Genomic DNA, 18,951 nt, shown 5'->3' on the forward strand with positions numbered 1-18,951 from the left:
ATCCCAGCTTTTCTTTGTTTTCCTCCGCTCTAACCCTGCTTATCTTTGTTTTCCTCCTCTCTAACATCATTTTTCTTGGTTTTCCTCTTATCTAACTTCGCTTTTCTTGGTTTTCCTCCGCTCCATACCAGCTTTTCTGGGTTTTTCTCCACTCTAACCATTCTTTTCTTGGATTTCTGCTGCTCTAACCGCTCTTTTCTTTGTTTTCTTCCTCTCTAACTTCTTTTTATTGGTTTTCCTTCGCTCTAACCCCGATTATCTTGGTTTTCCTGCTCTCTAACCCGCTTTTCTTGGTTTTCTTCCGTTCTAACTCTGCTTTTCTTGGTTTTCCTCCACTCTAACCCCGCATTTCTTGGTTTTCATCCGCATGAACCTCGCTTTTCTTGGTTTTCCTCCGCTCTAACCCAGCTTTTCTTGGTTTTCCTCCGCTCTAACTTCGCTTTTCTTGGATTTCCTCCGCTCTAACCCTGCTTATCTTTGTTTTTCTCCTCTCTAACATCATTTTTCTTGGTTTTCCTCTTATCTAACTTCGCTTTTCTTGGATTTCCTCCGCTCTAAACCAGCTTTTCTGGGTTTTTCTCCACTCTAACCATTCTTTTCTTGGATTTCTTCTGCTCTAACCGCGCTTTTCTTTGTATTCTTCCTCTAACTCCTTTTTCTTGGTTTTCCTTCGCTCTATCCCCGATTATCATGGTTTTCCTCCACTCTAACCCCGCTTTTCCTGGTTTTCTTCCGTTCTATCTCCGCTTTTCTTGGTTTTCCTCCGCTCTAACTTCACTTTCCTTGGTTTTCCTCCGCACTAACCCCGCTTTTCTTGGTTTTCCTTTGCTCTAACTTCACTTTTCTTGGTCTTCCTCCGAACTAACCCCGCTTTTCTTCGTTTTCCTCCGCTCTAACCCCGCTTTTCTTGGTTTTTCTCCGCTCTAACCCTGCTTTTCTTGGTTTTTCTCCACTCTAACCATACTTTTCTTGGATTTTTGCTGCTCTAACCGCGCTTTTCTTGGTTTTCTTCCTCTCTAACTTCTTTTTATTGGTTTTCCTTCGCTGTAACCCCGACTATCTTGGTTTTCCTCCAATCTAAGCCCGCTTTTCTTGGCTTTCCTCCGCTCTAACTTCACTTTCCTTGGTTTTCCTCCGCTCCTACCCCGCTTTTCTCGGTTTTCCTCCGCTCTAACTTCACTTTTCTTGGTTTTCCTCCGCTCTAACCCCGCTTTACTTGGTTTTCCTCCGCTCTAAACCCGATGTTTTTGGTTTTCCTCCGCTCTAAACCCGCTTTTCTTGGTTCTCCTCCACACTAACCCCGCTTTTCTTCGTTTTCGTCCGCTCTAACCCAGCTTTTCATTGTTTTCCTCCGCTCTATCCCCGCTTTTCTTGGTTTTCCTCACCTCTAACTTACCTTTTCTTTCTTTTCCTCCGCTCTAACCCCGTTTTTCTTGGTTTTTTTTCTCTCTAACCCCGCTTTTCTTGGTTTTCCTCCGCTTTATCCCAGCTTTTCTTTGTTTTCCTCCACTCTAACCCTGCTTTTCTTGGTTTTCCTCAGCACTTATTCCTCATTTCTTGGTTTTCCTCCGCACTTATTCCGCTTTTCTTGGTTTTCCTCTGATCTAAGATCACTTTTCTTGGTTTTCCTCCTTTCTAACCCCGCTTTTCTTGGTTTTTGTCTGCTGTAACCCAGCTTTTCTTGGTTTTCCTCCGCTCTAACCCCGCTTTTCTTGGTTTTCCTCCTCTCTAACCCCGCTTTTCTTTGTTTCCCTCTGCACTTATTCCGCTTTTCTTGGTTTTCCTCCGCTCTAAGTTCGCTTTTCTTGGTTTTCCTCTGCTCTAAACCTGCTTATCTTTATTTTCCTCCTCTCTAACATCATTTTTCTTGGTATTCCTCTTCTCTAACTTCGCTTTTCTTGGTTTTTCTCCGCTATATTTCCGCTTTTCTCGGTTTAACTCACCTCTATCTTCACTTTTCTCATAGCAACATACGAAACACTGTTATTGGAATACCTCTTTCCCTCTTCAACATATATTTGTCAGAAATGCATATTTCTGTTGGAAATGTCATTCTTTTTTAGATGAAAAGAGTTTATCTGGAAACAATGTGTCATATTTGGCTACAAACGATAATTTTGTAGAGAAATCCATTTCTTTTGGTGATGAAAACCAGTATTTCTGGGAAACAACGCTATTTTAAAGGGATAAAATGCATTATTTCGGTGAGAAATCCCTTTTTTTGCAAGGATAAAGAATGATTCTTAGGAGAGAACCTTTTATTTCTGGGATAGGTACTGATATTTGTGTGACATTCTTCTAAAATTTGTCAGAAATCGCTATTTCTGTTGGAAATGTCCTTATGTTGAAGAGGGAAAGAGGTATTCCAATAACAGTGTTTCATATGTTGCTACAAGGGACCATTTGTAGAGAAAGTAATTTCTATTGGGATGAAAACCACTTTTTTGGGTAGAAAATGCTACTTGTAATGATGAAAAGCTTTGTATTGGGAAGAAAATGAATTTTTTGCAAGATTCAAGAGTGATACCTAAGAGAGAAGACATTTTTTTCTGGTGTAAGTCTTGATATTAGTGTGAAATACATGGGAAATTTGTCTGAAATGGATAATTCTTATGTTAATGTCATTATTTTGTAGGGGAAGACAGATATTCTGGAATCAATGAGTCATAATTTGTTACAAAGCATCATTTTAAAGAGAATGTGTCTTCTTTTGGGGATTAAAACCAGTAATTTAGGGAGAAAGTGCTATTTGTAGGGATGAAAAGCATTAGTTTGGGAAGAAAACCATAGTTTTGCAAGGATGAAGAGTGATACCTAAGAGTGTACTTTTCATTTCTGGGATATTCACGTGACCTACTTCTAAAATTTGTCAGAAATGCATATTTCTGTTGGAAATGTCATTCTTTTTTAGATGAAAAGAGTTTATCTGGAAACAATGTGTCATATTTGGCTACAAACGATAATTTTGTAGAGAAATCCATTTCTTTTGGTGATGAAAACCAGTATTTCTGGGAAACAACGCTATTTTAAAATGATAAAATGCATTATTTTGGTGAGAAATCCCTTTTTTTGCAAGGATAAAGAATGATCCTTAGGAGAGAACTTTTTATTTCTGGGATAGGTACTGATATTTGTGTGACATTCTTCTAAAATTTGTCAGAAATGGCTATTTCTGTTGGAAATGTCGTTATGTTGAAGAGGGAAAGAGGTATTCCAATAACAGTGTTTCATATGTTGCTACAAGGGACCATTTGTAGAGAAAAGGATTTCTATTGGGGATGAAAACCACTTTTTTGGGTAGAAAATGCTACTTGTAATGATGAAAAGCTTTGTATTGGGAAGAAAATGAATTTTTTGCAAGATTCAAGAGTGATACCTAAGAGAGAAGACATTTTTTTCTGGTGTAAGTCTTGATATTAGTGTGAAATACATCGGAAATTTGTCTGAAATGGATAATTCTTATGTTAATGTCATTATTTTGTAGGGGAAGACAGATATTCTGGAATCAATGAGTCATAATTTGTTACAAAGCATCATTTTAAAGAGAATGTGTCTTCTTTTGGGGATTAAAACCAGTAATTTAGGGAGAAAGTGCTATTTGTAGGGATGAAAAGCATTAGTTTGGGAAGAAAACCATAGTTTTGCAAGGATGAAGAGTGATACCTAAGAGTGTACTTTTCATTTCTGGGATATTCACGTGACCTACTTCTAAAATTTGTCAGAAATGGATATTTCTGTTGGAAATGTCATTCTTTTTTAGATGAAAAGAGTTTATCTGGAAACAATGTGTCATATTTGGCTACAAACGATAATTTTGTAGAGAAATCCATTTCTTTTGGTGATGAAAACCAGTATTTCTGGGAAACAACGCTATTTTAAAATGATAAAATGCATTATTTTGGTGAGAAATCCCTTTTTTTGCAAGGATAAAGAATGATCCTTAGGAGAGAACTTTTTATTTCTGGGATAGGTACTGATATTTGTGTGACATTCTTCTAAAATTTGTCAGAAATGGCTATTTCTGTTGGAAATGTCGTTATGTTGAAGAGGGAAAGAGGTATTCCAATAACAGTGTTTCATATGTTGCTACAAGGGACCATTTGTAGAGAAAAGGATTTCTATTGGGGATGAAAACCACTTTTTTGGGTAGAAAATGCTACTTGTAATGATGAAAAGCTTTGTATTGGGAAGAAAATGAATTTTTTGCAAGATTCAAGAGTGATACCTAAGAGAGAAGACATTTTTTTCTGGTGTAAGTCTTGATATTAGTGTGAAATACATGGGAAATTTGTCTGAAATGGATAATTCTTATGTTAATGTCATTATTTTGTAGGGGAAGACAGATATTCTGGAATCAATGAGTCATAATTTGTTACAAAGCATCATTTTAAAGAGAATGTGTCTTCTTTTGGGGATGAAAACCAGTAATTTAGGGAGAAAGTGCTATTTGTAGGGATGAAAAGCATTAGTTTGGGAAGAAAACCATAGTTTTGCAAGGATGAAGAGTGATACCTAAGAGTGTACTTTTCATTTCTGGGATATTCACGTGACCTACTTCTAAAATTTGTCAGAAATGGATATTTCTGTTGGAAATGTCATTCTTTTTTAGATGAAAAGAGTTTATCTGGAAACAATGTGTCATATTTGGCTACAAACGATAATTTTGTAAAGAAATCCATTTCTTTTGGTGATGAAAACCAGTATTTCTGGGAAACAACGCTATTTTAAAGGGATAAAATGCATTATTTCGGTGAGAAATCCCTTTTTTTGCAAGGATAAAGAATGATTCTTAGGAGAGAACCTTTTATTTCTGGGATAGGTACTGATATTTGTGTGACATTCTTCTAAAATTTGTCAGAAATCGCTATTTCTGTTGGAAATGTCCTTATGTTGAAGAGGGAAAGAGGTATTCCAATAACAGTGTTTCATATGTTGCTACAAGGGACCATTTGTAGAGAAAGTAATTTCTATTGGGGATGAAAACCACTTTTTTGGGTAGAAAATGCTACTTGTAATGATGAAAAGCTTTGTATTGGGAAGAAAATGAATTTTTTGCAAGATTCAAGAGTGATACCTAAGAGAGAAGACATTTTTTTCTGGTGTAAGTCTTGATATTAGTGTGAAATACATGGGAAATTTGTCTGAAATGGATAATTCTTATGTTAATGTCATTATTTTGTAGGGGAAGACAGATATTCTGGAATCAATGAGTCATAATTTGTTACAAAGCATCATTTTAAAGAGAATGTGTCTTCTTTTGGGGATTAAAACCAGTAATTTAGGGAGAAAGTGCTATTTGTAGGGATGAAAAGCATTAGTTTGGGAAGAAAACCATAGTTTTGCAAGGATGAAGAGTGATACCTAAGAGTGTACTTTTCATTTCTGGGATATTCACGTGACCTACTTCTAAAATTTGTCAGAAATGCATATTTCTGTTGGAAATGTCATTCTTTTTTAGATGAAAAGAGTTTATCTGGAAACAATGTGTCATATTTGGCTACAAACGATAATTTTGTAGAGAAATCCATTTCTTTTGGTGATGAAAACCAGTATTTCTGGGAAACAATGCTATTTTAAAGGGATAAAATGCATTATTTTGGTGAGAAATCCCTTTTTTTGCAAGGATAAAGAATGATTCTTAGGAGAGAACTTTTTATTTCTGGGATAGGTACTGATATTTGTGTGACATTCTTCTAAAATTTGTCAGAAATGGCTATTTCTGTTGGAAATGTCGTTATGTTGAAGAGGGAAAGAGGTATTCCAATAACAGTGTTTCATATGTTGCTACAAGGGACCATTTGTAGAGAAAAGGATTTCTATTGGGGATGAAAACCACTTTTTTGGGTAGAAAATGCTACTTGTAATGATGAAAAGCTTTGTATTGGGAAGAAAATGAATTTTTTGCAAGATTCAAGAGTGATACCTAAGAGAGAAGACATTTTTTTCTGGTGTAAGTCTTGATATTAGTGTGAAATACATCGGAAATTTGTCTGAAATGGATAATTCTTATGTTAATGTCATTATTTTGTAGGGGAAGACAGATATTCTGGAATCAATGAGTCATAATTTGTTACAAAGCATCATTTTAAAGAGAATGTGTCTTCTTTTGGGGATTAAAACCAGTAATTTAGGGAGAAAGTGCTATTTGTAGGGATGAAAAGCATTAGTTTGGGAAGAAAACCATAGTTTTGCAAGGATGAAGAGTGATACCTAAGAGTGTACTTTTCATTTCTGGGATATTCACGTGACCTACTTCTAAAATTTGTCAGAAATGGATATTTCTGTTGGAAATGTCATTCTTTTTTAGATGAAAAGAGTTTATCTGGAAACAATGTGTCATATTTGGCTACAAACGATAATTTTGTAGAGAAATCCATTTCTTTTGGTGATGAAAACCAGTATTTCTGGGAAACAACGCTATTTTAAAATGATAAAATGCATTATTTTGGTGAGAAATCCCTTTTTTTGCAAGGATAAAGAATGATCCTTAGGAGAGAACTTTTTATTTCTGGGATAGGTACTGATATTTGTGTGACATTCTTCTAAAATTTGTCAGAAATGGCTATTTCTGTTGGAAATGTCGTTATGTTGAAGAGGGAAAGAGGTATTCCAATAACAGTGTTTCATATGTTGCTACAAGGGACCATTTGTAGAGAAAAGGATTTCTATTGGGGATGAAAACCACTTTTTTGGGTAGAAAATGCTACTTGTAATGATGAAAAGCTTTGTATTGGGAAGAAAATGAATTTTTTGCAAGATTCAAGAGTGATACCTAAGAGAGAAGACATTTTTTTCTGGTGTAAGTCTTGATATTAGTGTGAAATACATGGGAAATTTGTCTGAAATGGATAATTCTTATGTTAATGTCATTATTTTGTAGGGGAAGACAGATATTCTGGAATCAATGAGTCATAATTTGTTACAAAGCATCATTTTAAAGAGAATGTGTCTTCTTTTGGGGATGAAAACCAGTAATTTAGGGAGAAAGTGCTATTTGTAGGGATGAAAAGCATTAGTTTGGGAAGAAAACCATAGTTTTGCAAGGATGAAGAGTGATACCTAAGAGTGTACTTTTCATTTCTGGGATATTCACGTGACCTACTTCTAAAATTTGTCAGAAATGGATATTTCTGTTGGAAATGTATTCTTTTTTAGATGAAAAGAGTTTATCTGGAAACAATGTGTCATATTTGGCTACAAACGATAATTTTGTAGAGAAATCCATTTCTTTTGGTGATGAAAACCAGTATTTCTGGGAAACAACGCTATTTTAAAGGGATAAAATGCATTATTTTGGTGAGAAATCCCTTTTTTTGCAAGGATAAAGAATGATTCTTAGGAGAGAACTTTTTATTTCTGGGATAGGTACTGATATTTGTGTGACATTCTTCTAAAATTTGTCAGAAATCGCTATTTCTGTTGGAAATGTCCTTATGTTGAAGAGGGAAAGAGGTATTCCAATAACAGTGTTTCATATGTTGCTACAAGGGACCATTTGTAGAGAAAGCAATTTCTATTGGGGATGAAAACCACTTTTTTGGGTAGAAAATGCTACTTGTAATGATGAAAAGCTTTGTATTGGGAAGAAAATGAATTTTTTGCAAGATTCAAGAGTGATACCTAAGAGAGAAGACATTTTTTTCTGGTGTAAGTCTTGATATTAGTGTGAAATACATGGGAAATTTGTCTGAAATGGATAATTCTTATGTTAATGTCATTATTTTGTAGGGGAAGACAGATATTCTGGAATCAATGAGTCATAATTTGTTACAAAGCATCATTTTAAAGAGAATGTGTCTTCTTTTGGGGATGAAAACCAGTAATTTAGGGAGAAAGTGCTATTTGTAGGGATGAAAAGCATTAGTTTGGGAAGAAAACCATAGTTTTGCAAGGATGAAGAGTGATACCTAAGAGTGTACTTTTCATTTCTGGGATATTCACGTGACCTACTTCTAAAATTTGTCAGAAATGGATATTTCTGTTGGAAATGTCATTCTTTTTTAGATGAAAAGAGTTTATCTGGAAACAATGTGTCATATTTGGCTACAAACGATAATTTTGTAGAGAAATCCATTTCTTTTGGTGATGAAAACCAGTATTTCTGGGAAACAACGCTATTTTAAAGGGATAAAATGCATTATTTTGGTGAGAAATCCCTTTTTTTGCAAGGATAAAGAATGATTCTTAGGAGAGAACCTTTTATTTCTGGGATAGGTACTGATATTTGTGTGACATTCTTCTAAAATTTGTCAGAAATCGCTATTTCTGTTGGAAATGTCCTTATGTTGAAGAGGGAAAGAGGTATTCCAATAACAGTGTTTCATATGTTGCTACAAGGGACCATTTGTAGAGAAAGCAATTTCTATTGGGGATGAAAACCACTTTTTTGGGTAGAAAATGCTACTTGTAATGATGAAAAGCTTTGTATTGGGAAGAAAATGAATTTTTTGCAAGATTCAAGAGTGATACCTAAGAGAGAAGACATTTTTTTCTGGTGTAAGTCTTGATATTAGTGTGAAATACATGGGAAATTTGTCTGAAATGGATAATTCTTATGTTAATGTCATTATTTTGTAGGGGAAGACAGATATTCTGGAATCAATGAGTCATAATTTGTTACAAAGCATCATTTTAAAGAGAATGTGTCTTCTTTTGGGGATGAAAACCAGTAATTTAGGGAGAAAGTGCTATTTGTAGGGATGAAAAGCATTAGTTTGGGAAGAAAACCATAGTTTTGCAAGGATGAAGAGTGATACCTAAGAGTGTACTTTTCATTTCTGGGATATTCACGTGACCTACTTCTAAAATTTGTCAGAAATGGATATTTCTGTTGGAAATGTCATTCTTTTTTAGATGAAAAGAGTTTATCTGGAAACAATGTGTCATATTTGGCTACAAACAATAATTTTGTAGAGAAATCCATTTCTTTTGGTGATGAAAACCAGTATTTCTGGGAAACAACGCTATTTTAAAGGGATAAAATGCATTATTTCGGTGAGAAATCCCTTTTTTTGCAAGGATAAAGAATGATTCTTAGGAGAGAACCTTTTATTTCTGGGATAGGTACTGATATTTGTGTGACATTCTTCTAAAATTTGTCAGAAATCGCTATTTCTGTTGGAAATGTCCTTATGTTGAAGAGGGAAAGAGGTATTCCAATAACAGTGTTTCATATGTTGCTACAAGGGACCATTTGTAGAGAAAGTAATTTCTATTGGGGATGAAAACCACTTTTTTGGGTAGAAAATGCTACTTGTAATGATGAAAAGCTTTGTATTGGGAAGAAAATGAATTTTTTGCAAGATTCAAGAGTGATACCTAAGAGAGAAGACATTTTTTTCTGGTGTAAGTCTTGATATTAGTGTGAAATACATGGGAAATTTGTCTGAAATGGATAATTCTTATGTTAATGTCATTATTTTGTAGGGGAAGACAGATATTCTGGAATCAATGAGTCATAATTTGTTACAAAGCATCATTTTAAAGAGAATGTGTCTTCTTTTGGGGATGAAAACCAGTAATTTAGGGAGAAAGTGCTATTTGTAGGGATGAAAAGCATTAGTTTGGGAAGAAAACCATAGTTTTGCAAGGATGAAGAGTGATACCTAAGAGTGTACTTTTCATTTCTGGGATATTCACGTGACCTACTTCTAAAATTTGTCAGAAATGGATATTTCTGTTGGAAATGTCATTCTTTTTTAGATGAAAAGAGTTTATCTGGAAACAATGTGTCATATTTGGCTACAAACGATAATTTTGTAGAGAAATCCATTTCTTTTGGTGATGAAAACCAGTATTTCTGGGAAACAACGCTATTTTAAAGGGATAAAATGCATTATTTTGGTGAGAAATCCCTTTTTTTGCAAGGATAAAGAATGATCCTTAGGAGAGAACTTTTTATTTCTGGGATAGGTACTGATATTTGTGTGACATTCTTCTAAAATTTGTCAGAAATGGCTATTTCTGTTGGAAATGTCGTTATGTTGAAGAGGGAAAGAGGTATTCCAATAACAGTGTTTCATATGTTGCTACAAGGGACCATTTGTAGAGAAAAGGATTTCTATTGGGGATGAAAACCACTTTTTTGGGTAGAAAATGCTACTTGTAATGATGAAAAGCTTTGTATTGGGAAGAAAATGAATTTTTTGCAAGATTCAAGAGTGATACCTAAGAGAGAAGACATTTTTTTCTGGTGTAAGTCTTGATATTAGTGTGAAATACATGGGAAATTTGTCTGAAATGGATAATTCTTATGTTAATGTCATTATTTTGTAGGGGAAGACAGATATTCTGGAATCAATGAGTCATAATTTGTTACAAAGCATCATTTTAAAGAGAATGTGTCTTCTTTTGGGGATGAAAACCAGTAATTTAGGGAGAAAGTGCTATTTGTAGGGATGAAAAGCATTAGTTTGGGAAGAAAACCATAGTTTTGCAAGGATGAAGAGTGATACCTAAGAGTGTACTTTTCATTTCTGGGATAAGTATTGATATTCACGTGACCTACTTCTAAAATTTGTCAGAAATGGATATTTCTGTTGGAAATGTCATTCTTTTTTAGATGAAAAGAGTTTATCTGGAAACAATGTGTCATATTTGGCTACAAACGATAATTTTGTAGAGAAATCCATTTCTTTTGGTGATGAAAACCAGTATTTCTGGGAAACAACGCTATTTTAAAGGGATAAAATGCATTATTTTGGTGAGAAATCCCTTTTTTTGCAAGGATAAAGAATGATTCTTAGGAGAGAACCTTTTATTTCTGGGATAGGTACTGATATTTGTGTGACATTCTTCTAAAATTTGTCAGAAATCGCTATTTCTGTTGGAAATGTCCTTATGTTGAAGAGGGAAAGAGGTATTCCAATAACAGTGTTTCATATGTTGCTACAAGGGACCATTTGTAGAGAAAAGGATTTCTATTGGGGATGAAAACCACTTTTTTGGGTAGAAAATGCTACTTGTAATGATGAAAAGCTTTGTATTGGGAAGAAAATGAATTTTTTGCAAGATTCAAGAGTGATACCTAAGAGAGAAGACATTTTTTTCTGGTGTAAGTCTTGATATTAGTGTGAAATACATGGGAAATTTGTCTGAAATGGATAATTCTTATGTTAATGTCATTATTTTGTAGGGGAAGACAGATATTCTGGAATCAATGAGTCATAATTTGTTACAAAGCATCATTTTAAAGAGAATGTGTCTTCTTTTGGGGATGAAAACCAGTAATTTAGGGAGAAAGTGCTATTTGTAGGGATGAAAAGCATTAGTTTGGGAAGAAAACCATAGTTTTGCAAGGATGAAGAGTGATACCTAAGAGTGTACTTTTCATTTCTGGGATAAGGATTGATATTCACGTGACCTACTTCTAAAATTTGTCAGAAATGGATATTTCTGTTGGAAATGTCATTCTTTTTTAGATGAAAAGAGTTTATCTGGAAACAATGTGTCATATTTGGCTACAAACGATAATTTTGTAGAGAAATCCATTTCTTTTGGTGATGAAAACCAGTATTTCTGGGAAACAACGCTATTTTAAAATGATAAAATGCATTATTTTGGTGAGAAATCCCTTTTTTTGCAAGGATAAAGAATGATTCTTAGGAGAGAACCTTTTATTTCTGGGATAGGTACTGATATTTGTGTGACGTTCTTCTAAAATTTGTCAGAAATCGCTATTTCTGTTGGAAATGTCCTTATGTTGAAGAGGGAAAGAGGTATTCCAATAACAGTGTTTCATATGTTGCTGCAAGGGACCATTTGTAGAGAAAGCAATTTCTATTGGGGATGAAAACCACTTTTTTGGGTAGAAAATGCTACTTGTAATGATGAAAAGCTTTGTATTGGGAAGAAAATGAATTTTTTGCAAGATTCAAGAGTGATACCTAAGAGAGAAGACATTTTTTTCTGGTGTAAGTCTTGATATTAGTGTGAAATACATCGGAAATTTGTCTGAAATGGATAATTCTTATGTTAATGTCATTATTTTGTAGGGGAAGACAGATATTCTGGAATCAATGAGTCATAATTTGTTACAAAGCATCATTTTAAAGAGAATGTGTCTTCTTTTGGGGATGAAAACCAGTAATTTAGGGAGAAAGTGCTATTTGTAGGGATGAAAAGCATTAGTTTGGAAAGAAAACCATAGTTTTGCAAGGATGAAGAGTGATACCTAAGAGTGTACTTTTCATTTCTGGGATAAGGATTGATATTCACGTGACCTACTTCTAACATTTGTCAGAAATGGATATTTCTGTTGGAAATGTCATTCTTTTTTAGATGAAAAGAGTTTATCTGGAAACAATGTGTCATATTTGGCTACAAACGATAATTTTGTAGAGAAATCCATTTCTTTTGGTGATGAAAATCAGTATTTCTGGGAAACAACGCTATTTTAAAGGGATAAAATGCATTATTTCGGTGAGAAATCCCTTTTTTTGCAAGGATAAAGAATGATTCTTAGGAGAGAACCTTTTATTTCTGGGATAGGTACTGATATTTGTGTGACGTTCTTCTAAAATTTGTCAGAAATCGCTATTTCTGTTGGAAATGTCCTTATGTTGAAGAGGGAAAGAGGTATTCCAATACCAGTGTTTCATATGTTGCTACAAGGGACCATTTGTAGAGAAAGTAATTTCTATTGGGGATGAAAACCACTTTTTTGGGTAGAAAATGCTACTTGTAATGATGAAAAGCTTTGTATTGGGAAGAAAATGAATTTTTTGCAAGATTCAAGAGTGATACCTAAGAGAGAAGACATTTTTTTCTGGTGTACGTCTTGATATTAGTGTGAAATACATGGGAAATTTGTCTGAAATGGATAATTCTTATGTTAATGTCATTATTTTGTAGGGGAAGACAGATATTCTGGAATCAATGAGTCATAATTTGTTACAAAGCATCATTTTAAAGAGAATGTGTCTTCTTTTGGGGATGAAAACCAGTAATTTAGGGAGAAAGTGCTATTTGTAGGGATGAAAAGCATTAGTTTGGGAAGAAAACCATAGTTTTGCAAGGATGAAGAGTGATACCTAAGAGTGTACTTTTCATTTCTGGGATATTCACGTGACCTACTTCTAAAATTTGTCAGAAATGGATATTTCTGTTGGAAATGTCATTCTTTTTTAGATGAAAAGAGTTTATCTGGAAACAATGTGTCATATTTGGCTACAAACGATAATTTTGTAGAGAAATCCATTTCTTTTGGTGATGAAAACCAGTATTTCTGGGAAACAATGCTATTTTAAAGGGATAAAATGCATTATTTTGGTGAGAAATCCCTTTTTTTGCAAGGATAAAGAATGATTCTTAGGAGAGAACCTTTTATTTCTGGGATAGGTACTGATATTTGTGTGACGTTCTTCTAAAATTTGTCAGAAATGGCTATTTCTGTTGGAAATGTCGTTATGTTGAAGAGGGAAAGAGGTATTCCAATAACAGTGTTTCATATGTTGCTACAAGGGACCATTTGTAGAGAAAAGGATTTCTATTGGGGATGAAAACCACTTTTTTGGGTAGAAAATGCTACTTGTAATGATGAAAAGCTTTGTATTGGGAAGAAAATGAATTTTTTGCAAGATTCAAGAGTGATACCTAAGAGAGAAGACATTTTTTTCTGGTGTAAGTCTTGATATTAGTGTGAAATACATGGGAAATTTGTCTGAAATGGATAATTCTTATGTTAATGTCATTATTTTGTAGGGGAAGACAGATATTCTGGAATCAATGAGTCATAATTTGTTACAAAGCATCATTTTAAAGAGAATGTGTCTTCTTTTGGGGATGAAAACCAGTAATTTAGGGAGAAAGTGCTATTTGTAGGGATGAAAAGCATTAGTTTGGGAAGAAAACCATAGTTTTGCAAGGATGAAGAGTGATACCTAAGAGTGTACTTTTCATTTCTGGGATATTCACGTGACCTACTTCTAAAATTTGTCAGAAATGGATATTTCTGTTGGAAATGTCATTCTTTTTTAGATGAAAAGAGTTTATCTGGAAACAATGTGTCATATTTTGCTACAAACGATAATTTTGTAGAGAAATCCATTTCTTTTGGTGATGAAAACCAGTATTTCTGGGAAACAACGCTATTTTAAAGGGATAAAATGCATTATTTTGGTGAGAAATCCCTTTTTTTGCAAGGATAAAGAATGATCCTTAGGAGAGAACTTTTTATTTCTGGGATAGGTACTGATATTTGTGTGACATTCTTCTAAAATTTGTCAGAAATGGCTATTTCTGTTGGAAATGTCGTTATGTTGAAGAGGGAAAGAGGTATTCCAATAACAGTGTTTCATATGTTGCTACAAGGGACCATTTGTAGAGAAAAGGATTTCTATTGGGGATGAAAACCACTTTTTTGGGTAGAAAATGCTACTTGTAATGATGAAAAGCTTTGTATTGGGAAGAAAATGAATTTTTTGCAAGATTCAAGAGTGATACCTAAGAGAGAAGACATTTTTTTCTGGTGTAAGTCTTGATATTAGTGTGAAATACATCGGAAATTTGTCTGAAATGGATAATTCTTATGTTAATGTCATTATTTTGTAGGGGAAGACAGATATTCTGGAATCAATGAGTCATAATTTGTTACAAAGCATCATTTTAAAGAGAATGTGTCTTCTTTTGGGGATGAAAACCAGTAATTTAGGGAGAAAGTGCTATTTGTAGGGATGGAAAGCATTAGTTTGGGAAGAAAACCATAGTTTTGCAAGGATGAAGAGTGATACCTAAGAGTGTACTTTTCATTTCTGGGATATTCACGTGACCTACTTCTAAAATTTGTCAGAAATGGATATTTCTGTTGGAAATGTCATTCTTTTTTAGATGAAAAGAGTTTATCTGGAAACAATGTGTCATATTTGGCTACAAACGATAATTTTGTAGAGAAATCCATTTCTTTTGGTGATGAAAACCAGTATTTCTGGGAAACAACGCTATTTTAAAGGGATAAAATGCATTATTTTGGTGAGAAATCCCTTTTTTTGCAAGGATAAAGAATGATCCTTAGGAGAGAACTTTTTATTTCTGGGATAGGTACTGATATTTGTGTGACATTCTTCTAAAATTTGTCAGAAATGGCTATTTCTGTTGGAAATGTCCTTATGTTGAAGAGGGAAAGAGGTATTCCAATAACAGTGTTTCATATGTTGCTACAAGGGACCATTTGTAGAGAAAAGGATTTCTATTGGGGATGAAAACCACTTTTTTGGGTAGAAAATGCTACTTGTAATGATGAAAAGCTTTGTATTGGGAAGAAAATGAATTTTTTGCAAGATTCAAGAGTGATACCTAAGAGAGAAGACATTTTTTTCTGGTGTAAGTCTTGATATTAGTGTGAAATACACGGGAAATTTGTCTGAAATGGATAATTCTTATGTTAATGTCATTATTTTGTAGGGGAAGACAGATATTCTGGAATCAATGAGTCATAATTTGTTACAAAGCATCATTTTAAAGAGAATGTGTCTTCTTTTGGGGATGAAAACCAGTAATTTAGGGAGAAAGTGCTATATGTAGGGATGAAAAGCATTAGTTTGGGAAGAAAACCATAGTTTTGCAAGGATGAAGAGTGATACCTAAGAGTGTACTTTTCATTTCTGGGATAAGTATTGATATTCACGTGACCTACTTCTAAAATTTGTCAGAAATGGATATTTCTGTTGGAAATGTCATTCTTTTTTAGATGAAAAGAGTTTATCTGGAAACAATGTGTCATATTTGGCTACAAACGATAATTTTGTAGAGAAATCCATTTCTTTTGGTGATGAAAACCAGTATTTCTGGGAAACAACGCTATTTTAAAGGGATAAAATGCATTATTTTGGTGAGAAATCCCTTTTTTTGCAAGGATAAAGAATGATTCTTAGGAGAGAACTTTTTATTTCTGGGATAGGTACTGATATTTGTGTGACATTCTTCTAAAATTTGTCAGAAATCGCTATTTCTGTTGGAAATGTCCTTATGTTGAAGAGGGAAAGAGGTATTCCAATAACAGTGTTTCATATGTTGCTACAAGGGACCATTTGTAGAGAAAGCAATTTCTATTGGGGATGAAAACCACTTTTTTGGGTAGAAAATGCTACTTGTAATGATGAAAAGCTTTGTATTGGGAAGAAAATGAATTTTTTGCAAGATTCAAGAGTGATACCTAAGAGAGAAGACATTTTTTTCTGGTGTAAGTCTTGATATTTGTGTGAAATACATCGGAAATTTGTCTGAAATGGATAATTCTTATGTTAATGTCATTATTTTGTAGGGGAAGACAGATATTCTGGAATCAATGAGTCATAATTTGTTACAAAGCATCATTTTAAAGAGAATGTGTCTTCTTTTGGGGATGAAAACCAGTAAGTTAGGGAGAAAGTGCTATTTGTAGGGATGAAAAGCATTAGTTTGGGAAGAAAACCATAGTTTTGCAAGGATGAAGAGTGATACCTAAGAGTGTACTTTTCATTTCTGGGATAAGTATTGATATTCGCGTGACCTACTTCTAAAATTTGTCAGAAATGGATATTTCTGTTGGAAATGTCATTCTTTTTTAGATGAAAAGAGTTTATCTGGAAACAATGTGTCATATTTGGCTACAAACGATAATTTTGTAGAGAAATCCATTTCTTTTGGTGATGAAAACCAGTATTTCTGGGAAACAACGCTATTTTAAAGGGATAAAATGCATTATTTTGGTGAGAAATCCCTTTTTTTGCAAGGATAAAGAATGATCCTTAGGAGAGAACTTTTTATTTCTGGGATAGGTACTGATATTTGTGTGACATTCTTCTAAAATTTGTCAGAAATGGCTATTTCTGTTGGAAATGTCCTTATGTTGAAGAGGGAAAGAGGTATTCCAATAACAGTGTTTCATATGTTGCTACAAGGGACCATTTGTAGAGAAAAGGATTTCTATTGGGGATGAAAACCACTTTTTTGGGTAGAAAATGCTACTTGTAATGATGAAAAGCTTTGTATTGGGAAGAAAATGAATTTTTTGCAAGATTCAAGAGTGATACCTAAGAGAGAAGACATTTTTTTCTGGTGTAAGTCTTGATATTAGTGTGAAATACATGGGAAATTTGTCTGAAATGGATAATTCTTATGTTAATGTCATTATTTTGTAGGGGAAGACAGATATTCTGGAATCAATGAGTCATAATTTGTTACAAAGCATCATTTTAAAGAGAATGTGTCTTCTTTTGGGGATGAAAACCAGTAATTTAGGGAGAAAGTGCTATATGTAGGGATGAAAAGCATTAGTTTGGGAAGAAAACCATAGTTTTGCAAGGATGAAGAGTGATACCTAAGAGTGTACTTTTCATTTCTGGGATAAGTATTGATATTCACGTGACCTACTTCTAAAATTTGTCAGAAATGGATATTTCTGTTGGAAATGTCATTCTTTTTTAGATGAAAAGAGTTTATCTGGAAACAATGTGTCATATTTGGCTACAAACGATAATTTTGTAGAGAAATCCATTTCTTTTGGTGATGAAAACCAGTATTTCTGGGAAACAACGCTATTTTAAAGGGATAAAATGCATTATTTTGGTGAGAAATCCCTTTTTTTGCAAGGATAAAGAATGATCCTTAGGAGAGAACTTTTTATTTCTGGGATAGGTACTGATATTTGTGTGACATTCTTCTAAAATTTGTCAGAAATGGCTATTTCTGTTGGAAATGTCCTTATGTTGAAGAGGGAAAGAGGTATTCCAATAACAGTGTTTCATATGTTGCTACAAGGGACCATTTGTAGAGAAAAGGATTTCTATTGGGGATGAAAACCACTTTTTTGGGTAGAAAATGCTACTTGTAATGATGAAAAGCTTTGTATTGGGAAGAAAATGAATTTTTTGCAAGATTCAAGAGTGATACCTAAGAGAGAAGACATTTTTTTCTGGTGTAAGTCTTGATATTAGTGTGAAATACATGGGAAATTTGTCTGAAATGGATAATTCTTATGTTAATGTCATTATTTTGTAGGGGAAGACAGATATTCTGGAATCAATGAGTCATAATTTGTTACAAAGCATCATTTTAAAGAGAATGTGTCTTCTTTTGGGGATGAAAACCAGTAATTTAGGGAGAAAGTGCTATATGTAGGGATGAAAAGCATTAGTTTGGGAAGAAAACCATAGTTTTGCAAGGATGAAGAGTGATACCTAAGAGTGTACTTTTCATTTCTGGGATAAGTATTGATATTCACGTGACCTACTTCTAAAATTTGTCAGAAATGGATATTTCTGTTGGAAATGTCATTCTTTTTTAGATGAAAAGAGTTTATCTGGAAACAATGTGTCATATTTGGCTACAAACGATAATTTTGTAGAGAAATCCATTTCTTTTGGTGATGAAAACCAGTATTTCTGGGAAACAACGCTATTTTAAAGGGATAAAATGCATTATTTTGGTGAGAAATCCCTTTTTTTGCAAGGATAAAGAATGATCCTTAGGAGAGAACTTTTTATTTCTGGGATAGGTACTGATATTTGTGTGACATTCTTCTAAAATTTGTCAGAAATGGCTATTTCTGTTGGAAATGTCCTTATGTTGAAGAGGGAAAGAGGTATTCCAATACCAGTGTTTCATATGTTGCTACAAGGGACCATTTGTAGAGAAAAGGATTTCTATTGGGGATGAAAACCACTTTTTTGGGTAGAAAATGCTACTTGTAATGATGAAAAGCTTTGTATTGGGAAGAAAATGAATTTTTTGCAAGATTCAAGAGTGATACCTAAGAGAGAAGACATTTTTTTCTGGTGTAAGTCTTGATATTTGTGTGAAATACATCGGAAATTTGTCTGAAATGGATAATTCTTATGTTAATGTCATTATTTTGTAGGGGAAGACAGATATTCTGGAATCAATGAGTCATAATTTGTTACAAAGCATCATTTTAAAGAGAATGTGTCTTCTTTTGGGGATGAAAACCAGTAAGTTAGGGAGAAAGTGCTATTT

The sequence above is a fragment of the Coturnix japonica genome, chromosome 12 (genome assembly GCF_054131305.1).
Source record: "Coturnix japonica strain WE chromosome 12, WE-NBRP24, whole genome shotgun sequence".
NCBI lineage: Eukaryota > Metazoa > Chordata > Aves > Galliformes > Phasianidae > Coturnix > Coturnix japonica.